General features: G+C 46.4%; 1 protein-coding gene and 25 non-coding genes across 26 annotated transcripts in view; 23 read left to right on the top strand and 3 right to left on the bottom strand.

Annotated features, from left to right (window-relative positions):
- LOC135735099 (CMP-N-acetylneuraminate-beta-galactosamide-alpha-2,3-sialyltransferase 1-like) overlaps positions 1-12,167 on the top strand; it is a 473,227-nt gene that overhangs the window by 228,325 nt on the left and 232,735 nt on the right. The gene's annotated exons all lie outside the window — the stretch shown is intronic.
- trnai-aau (transfer RNA isoleucine (anticodon AAU)) lies at positions 45-118 on the top strand. Its single transcript has one exon. It is a non-coding gene; the product is annotated as a tRNA-Ile (tRNA).
- Positions 199-271, top strand: trnaf-gaa (transfer RNA phenylalanine (anticodon GAA)). The gene has a single exon. It is a non-coding gene; the product is annotated as a tRNA-Phe (tRNA).
- Positions 379-450, top strand: trnaq-cug (transfer RNA glutamine (anticodon CUG)). The gene has a single exon. It is a non-coding gene; the product is annotated as a tRNA-Gln (tRNA).
- Positions 1,081-1,153, bottom strand: trnaa-agc (transfer RNA alanine (anticodon AGC)). The gene has a single exon. It is a non-coding gene; the product is annotated as a tRNA-Ala (tRNA).
- On the top strand, positions 1,250-1,321 carry trnap-agg (transfer RNA proline (anticodon AGG)). The gene has a single exon. It is a non-coding gene; the product is annotated as a tRNA-Pro (tRNA).
- trnap-ugg (transfer RNA proline (anticodon UGG)) lies at positions 2,664-2,735 on the top strand. Its single transcript has one exon. It is a non-coding gene; the product is annotated as a tRNA-Pro (tRNA).
- Positions 2,813-2,886, top strand: trnai-aau (transfer RNA isoleucine (anticodon AAU)). Its single transcript has one exon. It is a non-coding gene; the product is annotated as a tRNA-Ile (tRNA).
- trnaf-gaa (transfer RNA phenylalanine (anticodon GAA)) lies at positions 2,967-3,040 on the top strand. Its single transcript has one exon. It is a non-coding gene; the product is annotated as a tRNA-Phe (tRNA).
- trnaq-cug (transfer RNA glutamine (anticodon CUG)) lies at positions 3,148-3,219 on the top strand. Its single transcript has one exon. It is a non-coding gene; the product is annotated as a tRNA-Gln (tRNA).
- trnap-ugg (transfer RNA proline (anticodon UGG)) lies at positions 5,143-5,214 on the top strand. Its single transcript has one exon. It is a non-coding gene; the product is annotated as a tRNA-Pro (tRNA).
- On the top strand, positions 5,292-5,365 carry trnai-aau (transfer RNA isoleucine (anticodon AAU)). The gene has a single exon. It is a non-coding gene; the product is annotated as a tRNA-Ile (tRNA).
- trnaf-gaa (transfer RNA phenylalanine (anticodon GAA)) lies at positions 5,446-5,518 on the top strand. The gene has a single exon. It is a non-coding gene; the product is annotated as a tRNA-Phe (tRNA).
- Positions 5,626-5,697, top strand: trnaq-cug (transfer RNA glutamine (anticodon CUG)). The gene has a single exon. It is a non-coding gene; the product is annotated as a tRNA-Gln (tRNA).
- Positions 7,719-7,790, top strand: trnap-ugg (transfer RNA proline (anticodon UGG)). The gene has a single exon. It is a non-coding gene; the product is annotated as a tRNA-Pro (tRNA).
- Positions 7,868-7,941, top strand: trnai-aau (transfer RNA isoleucine (anticodon AAU)). Its single transcript has one exon. It is a non-coding gene; the product is annotated as a tRNA-Ile (tRNA).
- On the top strand, positions 8,022-8,094 carry trnaf-gaa (transfer RNA phenylalanine (anticodon GAA)). The gene has a single exon. It is a non-coding gene; the product is annotated as a tRNA-Phe (tRNA).
- Positions 8,202-8,273, top strand: trnaq-cug (transfer RNA glutamine (anticodon CUG)). Its single transcript has one exon. It is a non-coding gene; the product is annotated as a tRNA-Gln (tRNA).
- Positions 8,902-8,974, bottom strand: trnaa-agc (transfer RNA alanine (anticodon AGC)). The gene has a single exon. It is a non-coding gene; the product is annotated as a tRNA-Ala (tRNA).
- trnap-agg (transfer RNA proline (anticodon AGG)) lies at positions 9,071-9,142 on the top strand. Its single transcript has one exon. It is a non-coding gene; the product is annotated as a tRNA-Pro (tRNA).
- trnap-ugg (transfer RNA proline (anticodon UGG)) lies at positions 10,497-10,568 on the top strand. The gene has a single exon. It is a non-coding gene; the product is annotated as a tRNA-Pro (tRNA).
- Positions 10,645-10,718, top strand: trnai-aau (transfer RNA isoleucine (anticodon AAU)). The gene has a single exon. It is a non-coding gene; the product is annotated as a tRNA-Ile (tRNA).
- On the top strand, positions 10,799-10,871 carry trnaf-gaa (transfer RNA phenylalanine (anticodon GAA)). Its single transcript has one exon. It is a non-coding gene; the product is annotated as a tRNA-Phe (tRNA).
- trnaq-cug (transfer RNA glutamine (anticodon CUG)) lies at positions 10,979-11,050 on the top strand. Its single transcript has one exon. It is a non-coding gene; the product is annotated as a tRNA-Gln (tRNA).
- On the bottom strand, positions 11,679-11,751 carry trnaa-agc (transfer RNA alanine (anticodon AGC)). The gene has a single exon. It is a non-coding gene; the product is annotated as a tRNA-Ala (tRNA).
- On the top strand, positions 11,848-11,919 carry trnap-agg (transfer RNA proline (anticodon AGG)). The gene has a single exon. It is a non-coding gene; the product is annotated as a tRNA-Pro (tRNA).

Genomic DNA, 12,167 nt, shown 5'->3' with positions numbered 1-12,167 from the left:
GTGGAAAATTCATGTCAGTCTTGGCAGAACCATTGCTGCTCCATGGCCGGTTAGCTCAGTTGGTTAGAGCGTGGTGCTAATAACGGCAAGGTCGCGGGTTGGACCCCCGTACGGGCCACGGCTTTTCTCTACATTATATTGCAGACTGCTATATTGCTGTGATTTGTCATGAAAGATCCTGCCTGACCAATCTGTCTTGCCGAAATAGCTCAGTTGGGAGAGCGTTAGACTGAAGATCTAAAGGTCCCTGGTTCGATCCCTGGTTTCGGCATTGCGGGACGTTTCCTGTCAGTTTGGCTTGCTGTGGTTTTGCTGACGGTCCCTGTCCGAGTGTCCTTTTCTCTGTGACGCAGTGGGTCAGGCGCTCAGGCAAAGAGTGGTTCCATGGTGTAACGGTTAGCACTCTGGACTCTGAATCCAGCGATCCGAGTTCAAATCTCGGTGGGACCTGTAACACTTTTTGGGTATCCAAGGGAACAGTGTTTCTTACCCCAAAACAATCCCCACGCCCTTTAAGCCTTTCTACCAGAGCACTCAGGATGTAGACAAAAAATTAGTTAATTCAAGCAACATTGAGCACTTTTCCAGTTCTCCCTGGCGATGGGCCAACAACGCACAAGTCGCCAAATTTCAGCAAACCTAAGGACGTTACAAGGAGGCAAATTAAACATGTACGAAAACTTAGGATAAATGAAAAATGCATTGACGTTTAGGACAAAAGAAACACGCAGCTCATGTGTACAGGCCAAAGGAAACACACAGCTCATGTGTACAATCTGACAGTGAAATGTATTTAAAAGACTTACCAGCAATGACAGGAAGACAAATGAACATTGAAAAAAATGATTCCAATTTTAAATCGCAACAAAATGCTCTAGGAATGTAAAGCTCCTGCTCCATGTTGCTTTGAGAAATAACATCCGTATAGGAGACGTTCATGTGTGTGCTCAGGTGTCATACTGAGGACCGACACTGGGACCTGTTGGCTTTTTGAGGCAAAACGTAAGAGCAGGACCCAATGTAAAGCTTCACGCTTACGGTCTGTAACATCAGTGCAATTCACAACAAACCACAATCACGTGGAGAATGCGGGCATCGATCCCGCTACCTCTCGCATGCTAAGCGAGCGCTCTACCAGTTGAGCTAATTCCCCTTACCCCTGCCTCTTGACTGCTTTGGCTTGTTGAAAGGTGGCTGCGACGTTGTGGGAAAGTGTTTGTGAGGGCGGCAGGGCTGGCACCAAACCAGTGGCTCGTTGGTCTAGGGGTATGATTCTCGCTTAGGGTGCGAGAGGTCCTGGGTTCAAATCCCGGACGAGCCCTCTTTAGACTGATCCCTATGAGCTTTAACACACAACACCGCTGTGTATGGGAATCCTGGCAGGAAAGTAATGTCAACGAGAAACCTGCAAAGGACGTCAGAGACCTCTCAGCGACGCGTCCGCCTTTGGCCTTTCCAGGTCGAAACCATGTCCGAAGGGGTCCTTGTTTGTTAACCCCTAGACGATCCCCCTACCCTTTAAGCTTTCTACCGGAGGGCTTGCTGTTTTAACAAGCGATGAGTTAATTTCAAGCAACACAATTGACTCAACCCGAAAAATGACCCACGCTATTCGACCTACTCCCTCCTGGCCGGGAGAAGCACATCATCCTGGCCACTGGGCCTGGGTAGGTACCCTGAGGTGCCTGGAGCTATGAGACTTAAATATACAACCAGGCTAGTGATGCATGGTGTACGGATGATTTATCGGAATTTTCTCCTAAAATCTAAAATCAACACTTGGAAAATGCGATAAAGACATGGCTTCTAAGATGTTACTTGACGTTACAACTTACACTAAGTATTGGGATGCCCCTTCCAATAAAGATGTTTGGGGTGACACAGTTGGCACCCCAAACAGAGCACAGCTGTCTCACAGCAAGAAGGTCCCCTGTTCAAGCCCTGGCTGGGTCAGGAGGCCTTTCTGTGTGGAGTTTACATGTTCTCCTTAAGTCAGCATGGAATTACTCTGGGCACTGCATTATTTGGTGTCCTTAAACAGTCCAGAAAGAACACACACGTTGATCTATACACACACACAGAAACCGAGGGAAGGGCAATTTGACATCTCCAATTCACCTAACGTGCATTTCTGACTTTGCCAATAACCAGTTCTCACCATGAATATAGCCATAGATGCTGAACTGGTTTTAATAGTAAATTAACATATTTATCTATTCCACTTTCTCCAGTCAATACAAATATAAATGCTATACCATACAGACCATGTCAAATAATTTTGTTTCCATTTATGTTGCAACAGTTTTGGAAAGGACTTTTTCTGTGCTGAAATGACTGTGGCCCTGTGAACAAATCATTGAAGGGTTTGGGTGATGAGTGTTTTGTTCAGAGCCTGTAATTCATAACAAAGGTGTTCAGCTGGGTTCAGGTCCACGATTATGCAGACCAGTCGACTTCTCTCACACCATTTCAAATATTAAGAAATAAGCATGTACTAATATCGATAAGAGCTTATTTTGACACCAGCCCAACACTAGGGCTCATTGTGGCTAAACAGAGGAGCAGGACCCAACAGGCCCATCCCCAGGAACTGCTTGAGGAAGCTGGTGACTGCGTTGTTGTCACATGTTTCCCAGTGGCATGGCAAAAAGGAAGCAAGGCTTGGCTCGTTGGTCTAGGGGTATGATTCTCGCTTTGGGTGCGAGAGGTCCCGGGTTCAAATCCCGGACGAGCCCGTATATAGCTTTGTTTCTTGATGCTGCTACACTGTGGAAAATTCATGTCAGTCTTGGCAGAACCATTGCTGCTCCATGGCCGGTTAGCTCAGTTGGTTAGAGCGTGGTGCTAATAACGCCAAGGTCGCGGGTTCGACCCCCGTACGGGCCACGGCTTTTCTCTACATTCTATTGCAGACTGCTATATTGCTGTGATTTGTCATGAAATTTCCTGCCTGTCCAACCTGTCTTGCCGAAATAGCTCAGTCTGGGAGAGCGTTAGACTGAAGATCTAAAGGTCCCTGGTTCGATCCCGGGTTTCGGCGTTGCGGGCCGTTTCCTGTCAGTTTGGCTTGCTGTGGTTTTGCTGACGGTCCCTGTCCGAGTGTCCTTTTCTCTGTGACGCAGTGGGTCAGGCGCTCAGGCAAAGAGTGGTTCCATGGTGTAACGGTTAGCACTCTGGACTCTGAATCCAGCGATCCGAGTTCAAATCTCGGTGGGACCTGTAACACTTTTTGGGTATCCAAGGGAACACTGTTTCTTACCCCAAAACAATCCCCACGCCCTTTAAGCCTTTCTACCAGAGCACTCAGGATGTAGACAAAAAATTAGTTAATTCAAGCAACATTGAGCACTTTTCCAGTTCTCCCTGGCGATGGACCAACAACGCACAAGTCGCCAAATTTCAGCAAACCTAAGGACGTTACAAGGAAGCAAATTAAACATGTACGAAAACTTAGGATAAATGAAAAATGCATTGACGTTTAGGACAAAAGAAACACGCAGCTCATGTGTACAGGCCAAAGGAAACACACAGCTCATGTGTACAATCTGACAGTGAAATGTATTTAAAAGACTTACCAGCAATGATAGGAAGACAAATGAACATTGAAAAAAATGATTCTAATTTTAAATCGCAACAAAATGCTCTAGGAATGTAAAGCTCCTGCTCCATGTTGCTTTGAGAAATAACATCCGTATAGGAGACGTTCATGTGTGTGCTCAGGTGTCATACTGAGGACCGACACTGGGACCTGTTGGCTTTTTGAGGCAAAACGTAAGAGCAGGACCCAATGTAAAGACTGATCCCTATGAGCTTTAACACACAACACCGCTGTGTATGGCAATCCTGGCAGGAAAGTAATGTCAACGAGAAACCTGCAAAGGACGTCAGAGACCTCTCAGCGACGCGTCCGCCTTTGGCCTTTCCAGGTCGAAACCATGTCCGAAGGGGTCCTTGTTTGTTAACCCCTAGACGATCCCCCTACCCTTTAAGCTTTCTACCGGAGGGCTTGCTGTTTTAACAAGCGATGAGTTAATTTCAAGCAACACAATTGACTCAACCCGAAAAATGACCCAGGCTATTCGACCTACTCCCTCCTGGCCGGGAGAAGCACATCATCCTGGCCACTGGGCCTGGGTAGGTACCCTGAGGTGCCTGGAGCTATGAGACTTAAATATACAACCAGGCTAGTGATGCATGGTGTCCAATTTAGTTTACGGATGATTTATCGGAATTTTCTCCTAAAATCTAAAATCAACACTTGGAAAATGCGATAAAGACATGGCTTCTAAGATGTTACTTGACGTTACAACTTACACTAAGTATTGGGATGCCCCTTCTAATAAAGATGTTTGGGGTGACACAGTTGGCACCCCAAATAGAGCACAGCTGTCTCACAGCAAGAAGGTCCCCTGTTCAAGCCCTGGCTGGGTCAGGAGGCCTTTCTGTGTGGAGATTACATGTTCTCCTTGAGTCAGCATGGAATTACTCTGGGCACTGCATTATTTGGTGTCCTTAAACAGTCCAGAAACAACACACACGTTGATCTATACACACACACAGAAACCGAGGGAAGGGCAATTTGACATCTCCAATTCACCTAACGTGCATTTCTGACTTTGCCAATAACCAGTTCTCACCATGAATATAGCCATAGATGCTGAACTGGTTTTAATAGTAAATTAACATATTTATCTATTCCACTTTCTCCAATCAATACAAATATAAATGCTATACCATACAGACCATGTCAAATAATTTTGTTTCCATTTATGTTGCAACAGTTTTGGAAAGGACTTTTTCTGTGCTGAAATGACTGTGGCCCTGTGAACAAATCATTGAAGGGTTTGGGTGATGAGTGTTTTGTTCAGAGCCTGTAATTCATAACAAAGGTGTTCAGCTGGGTTCAGGTCCACGATTATGCAGACCAGTCGACTTCTCTCACACCATTTCAAATGTTAAGAAATAAGCATGTACTAATATCGATAAGAGCTTATTTTGACACCAGCCCAACACTAGGGCTCATTGTGGCTAAACAGAGGAGCAGGACCCAACAGGCCCATCCCCAGGAACTGCTTGAGGAAGCTGGTGACTGCGTTGTTGTCACATGTTTCCAAGTGGCATGGCAAAAAGGAAGCAAGGCTTGGCTCGTTGGTCTGGGGGTATGATTCTCGCTTTGGGTGCGAGAGGTCCCGGGTTCAAATCCCGGACGAGCCCGTATATAGCTTTGTTTCTTGATGCTGCTACACTGTGGAAAATTCATGTCAGTCTTGGCAGAACCATTGCTGCTCCATGGCCGGTTAGCTCAGTTGGTTAGAGCGTGGTGCTAATAACGCCAAGGTCGCAGGTTCGACCCCCGTACGGGCCACGGCTTTTCTCTACATTCTATTGCAGACTGCTATATTGCTGTGATTTGTCATGAAAATTCCTGCCTGACCAACCTGTCTTGCCGAAATAGCTCAGTTGGGAGAGCGTTAGACTGAAGATCTAAAGGTCCCTGGTTCGATCCCGGGTTTCGGCATTGCGGGCCGTTTCCTGTCAGTTTGGCTTGCTGTGGTTTTGCTGACGGTCCCTGTCCGAGTGTCCTTTTCTCTGTGACGCAGTGGGTCAGGCGCTAAGGCAAAGAGTGGTTCCATGGTGTAACAGTTAGCACTCTGGACTCTGAATCCAGCGATCCGAGTTCAAATCTCGGTGGGACCTGTAACACTTTTTGGGTATCCAAGGGAACAGTGTTTCTTACCCCAAAACAATCCCCACGCCCTTTAAGCCTTTCTACCAGAGCACTCAGGATGTAGACAAAAAATTAGTTAATTCAAGCAACATTGAGCACTTTTCCAGTTCTCCCTGGCGATGGGCCAACAACGCACAAGTCGCCAGATTTCAGCAAACCTAAAGACGTTACAAGGAAGCAAATTAAACATGTACGAAAACTTAGGATAAATGAAAAATGCATTGACGTTTAGGACAAAAGAAACACGCAGCTCATGTGTACAGGCCAAAGGAAACACACAGCTCATGTGTACCATCTGACAGTGAAATGTATTTAAAAGACTTACCAGCAATGACAGGAAGACAAATGAACATTGAAAAAAATGATTCCAATTTTAAATCGCAACAAAATGCTCTAGGAATGTAAAGCTCCTGCTCCATGTTGCTTTGAGAAATAACATCCGTATAGGAGACGTTCATGTGTGTGCTCAGGTGTCATACTGAGGACCGACACTGGGACCTGTTGGCTTTTTGAGGCAAAACGTAAGAGCAGGACCCAATGTAAAGCTTTACGCTTACTGTCTGAAACATCAGTGCAATTCACAACAAACCACAATCACGTGGAGAATGCGGGCATCGATCCCGCTACCTCTCGCATGCTAAGCGAGCGCTCTGCCATTTGAGCTAATTCCCCTTACCCCTGGCTCTTGACTGCTTTGGCTTGTTGAAAGGTGGCTGCGACGTTGTGGGAAAGTGTTTGTGAGCTCAGCGACGCGTCCGCCTTTGGCCTTTCCAGGTCGAAACCATGTCCGAGGGGGTCCTTGTTTGTTAGCCCCTAGACGATCCCCCTACCCTTTAAGCTTTCTACCGGAGGGCTTGCTGTTTTAACAAGCATTGAGTTAATTTCAAGCAACACAATTGACTCAACCCGAAAAATGACCCAGGCTATTCGACCTACTCCCTCCTGGCTGGGCGAAGCACATCATCCTGGCCACTGGGCCTGGGTAGGTACCCTGAGGTGCCTGGAGCTATGAGACTTAAATATACAACCAGGCTAGTGATGCATGGTGTCCAATTTAGTTTACGGATGATTTATCGGAATTTTCTCCTAAAATCTAAAATCAACACTTGGAAAATGCGATAAAGACATGGCTTCTAAGATGTTACTTGACGTTACAACTTACACTAAGTATTGGGATGCCCCTTCTAATAAAGATGTTTGGGGTGACACAGTTGGCACCCCAAACAGAGCACAGCTGTCTCACAGCAAGAAGGTCCCCTGTTCAAGCCCTGGCTGGGTCAGGAGGCCTTTCTGTGTGGAGATTACATGTTCTCCTTGAGTCAGCATGGAATTACTCTGGGCACTGCATTATTTGGTGTCCTTAAACAGTCCAGAAACAACACACACGTTGATCTATACACACACACTGAAACCGAGGGAAGGGCAATTTGACATCTCCAATTCACCTAACGTGCATTTCTGACTTTGCCAATAACCAGTTCTCACCATGAATATAGCCATAGATGCTGAACTGGTTTTAATAGTAAATTAACATATTTATCTATTCCACTTTCTCCAATCAATACAAATATAAATGCTATACCATACAGACCATGTCAAATAATTTTGTTTCCATTTATGTTGCAACAGTTTTGGAAAGGACTTTTTCTGTGCTGAAATGACTGTGGCCCTGTGAACAAATCATTGAAGGGTTTGGGTGATGAGTGTTTTGTTCAGAGCCTGTAATTCATAACAAAGGTGTTCAGCTGGGTTCAGGTCCACGATTATGCAGACCAGTCGACTTCTCTCACACCATTTCTAATATTAAGAAATAAGCATGTACTAATATCGATAAGAGCTTATTTTGACACCAGCCCAACACTAGGGCTCATTGTGGCTAAACAGAGGAGCAGGACCCAACAGGCCCATCCCCAGGAACTGCTTGAGGAAGCTGGTGACTGCGTTGTTGTCACATGTTTCCCAGTGGCATGGCCAAAAGGAAGCAAGGCTTGGCTCGTTGGTCTAGGGGTATGATTCTCGCTTTGGGTGCGAGAGGTCCCGGGTTCAAATCCCGGACGAGCCCGTATATAGCTTTGTTTCTTGATGCTGCTACACTGTGGAAAATTCATGTCAGTCTTGGCAGAACCATTGGTGCTCCATGGCCGGTTAGCTCAGTTGGTTAGAGCGTGGTGCTAATAACGCCAAGGTCGCGGGTTCGACCCCCGTACGGGCCACGGCTTTTCTCTACATTCTATTGCAGACTGCTATATTGCTGTGATTTGTCATGAAAATTCCTGCCTGACCAACCTGTCTTGCCGAAATAGCTCAGTTGGGAGCGCGTTAGACTGAAGATCTAAAGGTCCCTGGTTCGATCCCGGGTTTCGGCATTGCAGGCCGTTTCCTGTCAGTTTGGCTTGCTGTGGTTTTGCTGACGGTCCCTGTCCGAGTGTCCTTTTCTCTGTGACGCAGTGGGTCAGGCGCTCAGGCAAAGAGTGGTTCCATGGTGTAACGGTTAGCACTCTGGACTCTGAATCCAGCGATCCGAGTTCAAATCTCGGTGGGACCTGTAACACTTTTTGGGTATCCAAGGGAACAGTGTTTCTTACCCCAAAACAATCCCCACGCCCTTTAAGCCTTTCTACCAGAGCACTCAGGATGTAGACAAAAAATTTGTTAATTCAAGCAACATTGAGCACTTTTCCAGTTCTCCCTGGCGATGGGCCAACAACGCACAAGTCGCCAAATTTCAGCAAACCTAAGGACGTTACAAGGAAGCAAATTAAACGTACGAAAACTTAGGATAAATGAAAAATGCATTGACGTTTAGGACAAAAGAAACACGCAGCTCATGTGTACAGGCCAAAGGAAACACACAGCTCATGTGTACCATCTGACAGTGAAATGTATTTAAAAGACTTACCAGCAATGACAGGAAGACAAATGAACATTGAAAAAAATGATTCCAATTTTAAATCGCAACAAAATGCTCTAGGAATGTAAAGCTCCTGCTCCATGTTGCTTTGAGAAATAACATCCGTATAGGAGACGTTCATGTGTGTGCTCAGGTGTCATACTGAGGACCGACACTGGGACCTGTTGGCTTTTTGAGGCAAAACGTAAGAGCAGGACCCAATGTAAAGCTTCACGCTTACGGTCTGTAACATCTGTGCAATTCACAACAAACCACAATCACGTGGAGAATGCGGGCATCGATCCCGCTACCTCTCGCATGCTAAGCGAGCGCTCTACCATTTGAGCTAATTCCCCTTACCCCTGGCTCTTGACAGCTTTGGCTTGTTGAAAGGTGGCTGCGACGTTGTGGGAAAGTGTTTGTGAGGGCGGCAGGGCTGGCACCAAACAAGTGGCTCGTTGGTCTAGGGGTATGATTCTCGCTTAGGGTGCGAGAGGTCCCGGGTTCAAATCCCGGACGAGCCCTCTTTAGACTGATCCCTATGAGCTTTAACACACAACACCGCTGTGTATGGCAATCCTGGCAGGAAAGTAATGTCAACGAGAAACCTGCAAAGGACGTCAGAGACCTCTCAGCGACGCGTCCGCCTTTGGCCTTTCCAGGTCGAAACCATGTCCGAGGGGGTCCTTGTTTGTTAACCCCTAGACGATCCCCGTACCCTTTAAGCTTTCTACCGGAGGGCTTGCTGTTTTAACAAGCGATGAGTTAATTTCAAGCAACACAATTGACTCAACCCGAAAAATGACCCAGGCTATTCGACTTACTCCCTCCTGGCCGGGAGAAGCACATCATCCTGGCCACTGGGCCTGGGTAGGTACCCTGAGGTGCCTGGAGCTATGAGACTTAAATATACAACCAGGCTAGTGATGCATGGTGTCCAATTTAGTTTACGGATGATTTATCGGAATTTTCTCCTAAAATCTAAAATCAACACTTGGAAAATGCGATAAAGACATGGCTTCTAAGATGTTACTTGACGTTACAACTTACACTAAGTATTGGGATGCCCCTTCTAATAAAGATGTTTGGGGTGACATAGTTGGCACCCCAAACAGAGCACAGCTGTCTCACAGCAAGAAGGTCCCCTGTTCAAGCCCTGGCTGCGTCAGGAGGCCTTTCTGTGTGGAGTTTACATGTTCTCCTTGAGTCAGCATGGAATTACTCTGGGCACTGCATTATTTGGTGTCCTTAAACAGTCCAGAAACAACACACACGTTGATCTATACACACACAGAGAAACCGAGGGAAGGGCAATTTGACATCTCCAATTCACCTAACGTGCATTTCTGACTTTGCCAATAACCAGTTCTCACCATGAATATAGCCATAGATGCTGAACTGGTTTTAATAGTAAATTAACATATTTATCTATTCCACTTTCTCCAATCAATACAAATATAAATGCTATACCATACAGACCATGTCAAATAATTTTGTTTCCATTTATGTTGCAACAGTTTTGGAAAGGACTTTTTCTGTGCTGAAATGACTGTGGCCCTGTGAACAAATCATTGAAGGGTTTGGGTGATGAGTGTTTTGTTCAGAGCCTGTAATTCATAACAAAGGTGTTCAGCTGGGTTCAGGTCCACGATTATGCAGACCAGTCGACTTCTCTCACACCATTTCAAATATTAAGAAATAAGCATATACTAATATCGATAAGAGCTTATTTTGACACCAGCCCAACACTAGGGCTCATTGTGGCTAAACAGAGGAGCAGGACCCAACAGGCCCATCCCCAGGAACTGCTTGAGGAAGCTGGTGACTGCGTTGTTGTCTCATGTTTCCCAGTGGCATGGCAAAAAGGAAGCAAGGCTTGGCTCGTTGGTCTAGGGGTATGATTCTCGCTTTGGGTGCGAGAGGTCCCGGGTTCAAATCTCGGACGAGCCCGTATATAGCTTTGTTTCTTGATGCTGCTACACTGTGGAAAATTCATGTCAGTCTTGGCAGAACCATTGGGGTCCATGGCCGGTTAGCTCAGTTGGTTAGAGCGTGGTGCTAATAACGCCAAGGTCGCGGGTTCGACCCCCGTACGGGCCACGGCTTTTCTCTACATTCTATTGCAGACTGCTATATTGCTGTGATTTGTCATGAAAATTCCTGCCTGACCAACCTGTCTTGCCGAAATAGCTCAGTTGGGAGAGCGTTAGACTGAAGATCTAAAGGTCCCTGGTTCGATCCCGGGTTTCGGCATTGCAGGCCGTTTCCTGTCAGTTTGGCTTGCTGTGGTTTTGCTGACGGTCCCTGTCCGAGTGTCCTTTTCTCTGTGACGCAGTGGGTCAGGCGCTCAGGCAAAGAGTGGTTCCATGGTGTAACGGTTAGCACTCTGGACTCTGAATCCAGCGATCCGAGTTCAAATCTCGGTGGGACCTGTAACACTTTTTGGGTATCCAAGGGAACAGTGTTTCTTACCCCAAAACAATCCCCACGCCCTTTAAGCCTTTCTACCAGAGCACTCAGGATGTAGACAAAAAATTTGTTAATTCAAGCAACATTGAGCACTTTTCCAGTTCTCCCTGGCGATGGGCCAACAACGCACAAGTCGCCAAATTTCAGCAAACCTAAGGACGTTACAAGGAAGCAAATTAAACGTACGAAAACTTAGGATAAATGAAAAATGCATTGACGTTTAGGACAAAAGAAACACGCAGCTCATGTGTACAGGCCAAAGGAAACACACAGCTCATGTGTACAATCTGACAGTGAAATGTATTTAAAAGACTTACCAGCAATGACAGGAAGACAAATGAACATTGAAAAAAATGATTCCAATTTTAAATCGCAACAAAATGCTCTAGGAATGTAAAGCTCCTGCTCCATGTTGCTTTGAGAAATAACATCCGTATAGGAGACGTTCATGTGTGTGCTCAGGTGTCATACTGAGGACCGACACTGGGACCTGTTGGCTTTTTGAGGCAAAACGTAAGAGCAGGACCCAATGTAAAGCTTCACGCTTACGGTCTGTAACATCTGTGCAATTCACAACAAACCACAATCACGTGGAGAATGCGGGCATCGATCCCGCTACCTCTCGCATGCTAAGCGAGCGCTCTACCATTTGAGCTAATTCCCCTTACCCCTGCATCTTGACTGCTTTGGCTTGTTGAAAGGTGGCTGCGACGTTGTGGGAAAGTGTTTGTGAGGGCGGCAGGGCTGGCACCAAACAAGTGGCTCGTTGGTCTAGGGGTATGATTCTCGCTTAGGGTGCGAGAGGTCCCCGGTTCAAATCCCGGACGAGCCCTCTTTAGACTGATCCCTATGAGCTTTAACACACAACACCGCTTTGTATGGCAATCCTGGCAGGAAAGTAATGTCAACGAGAAACCTGCAAAGGACGTCAGAGACCTCTCAGCGACGCGTCCGCCTTTGGCCTTTCCAGGTCGAAACCATGTCCGAGGGGGTCCTTGTTTGTTAACCCCTAGACGATCCCCCTACCCTTTAAGCTTTCTACCGGAGGGCTTGCTGTTTTAACAAGCGATGAGTTAATTT

This window comes from Paramisgurnus dabryanus, chromosome 19 (genome assembly GCF_030506205.2).
Source record: "Paramisgurnus dabryanus chromosome 19, PD_genome_1.1, whole genome shotgun sequence".
NCBI lineage: Eukaryota > Metazoa > Chordata > Actinopteri > Cypriniformes > Cobitidae > Paramisgurnus > Paramisgurnus dabryanus.
This window is presented reverse-complemented; position numbering and strand designations above follow the sequence as displayed.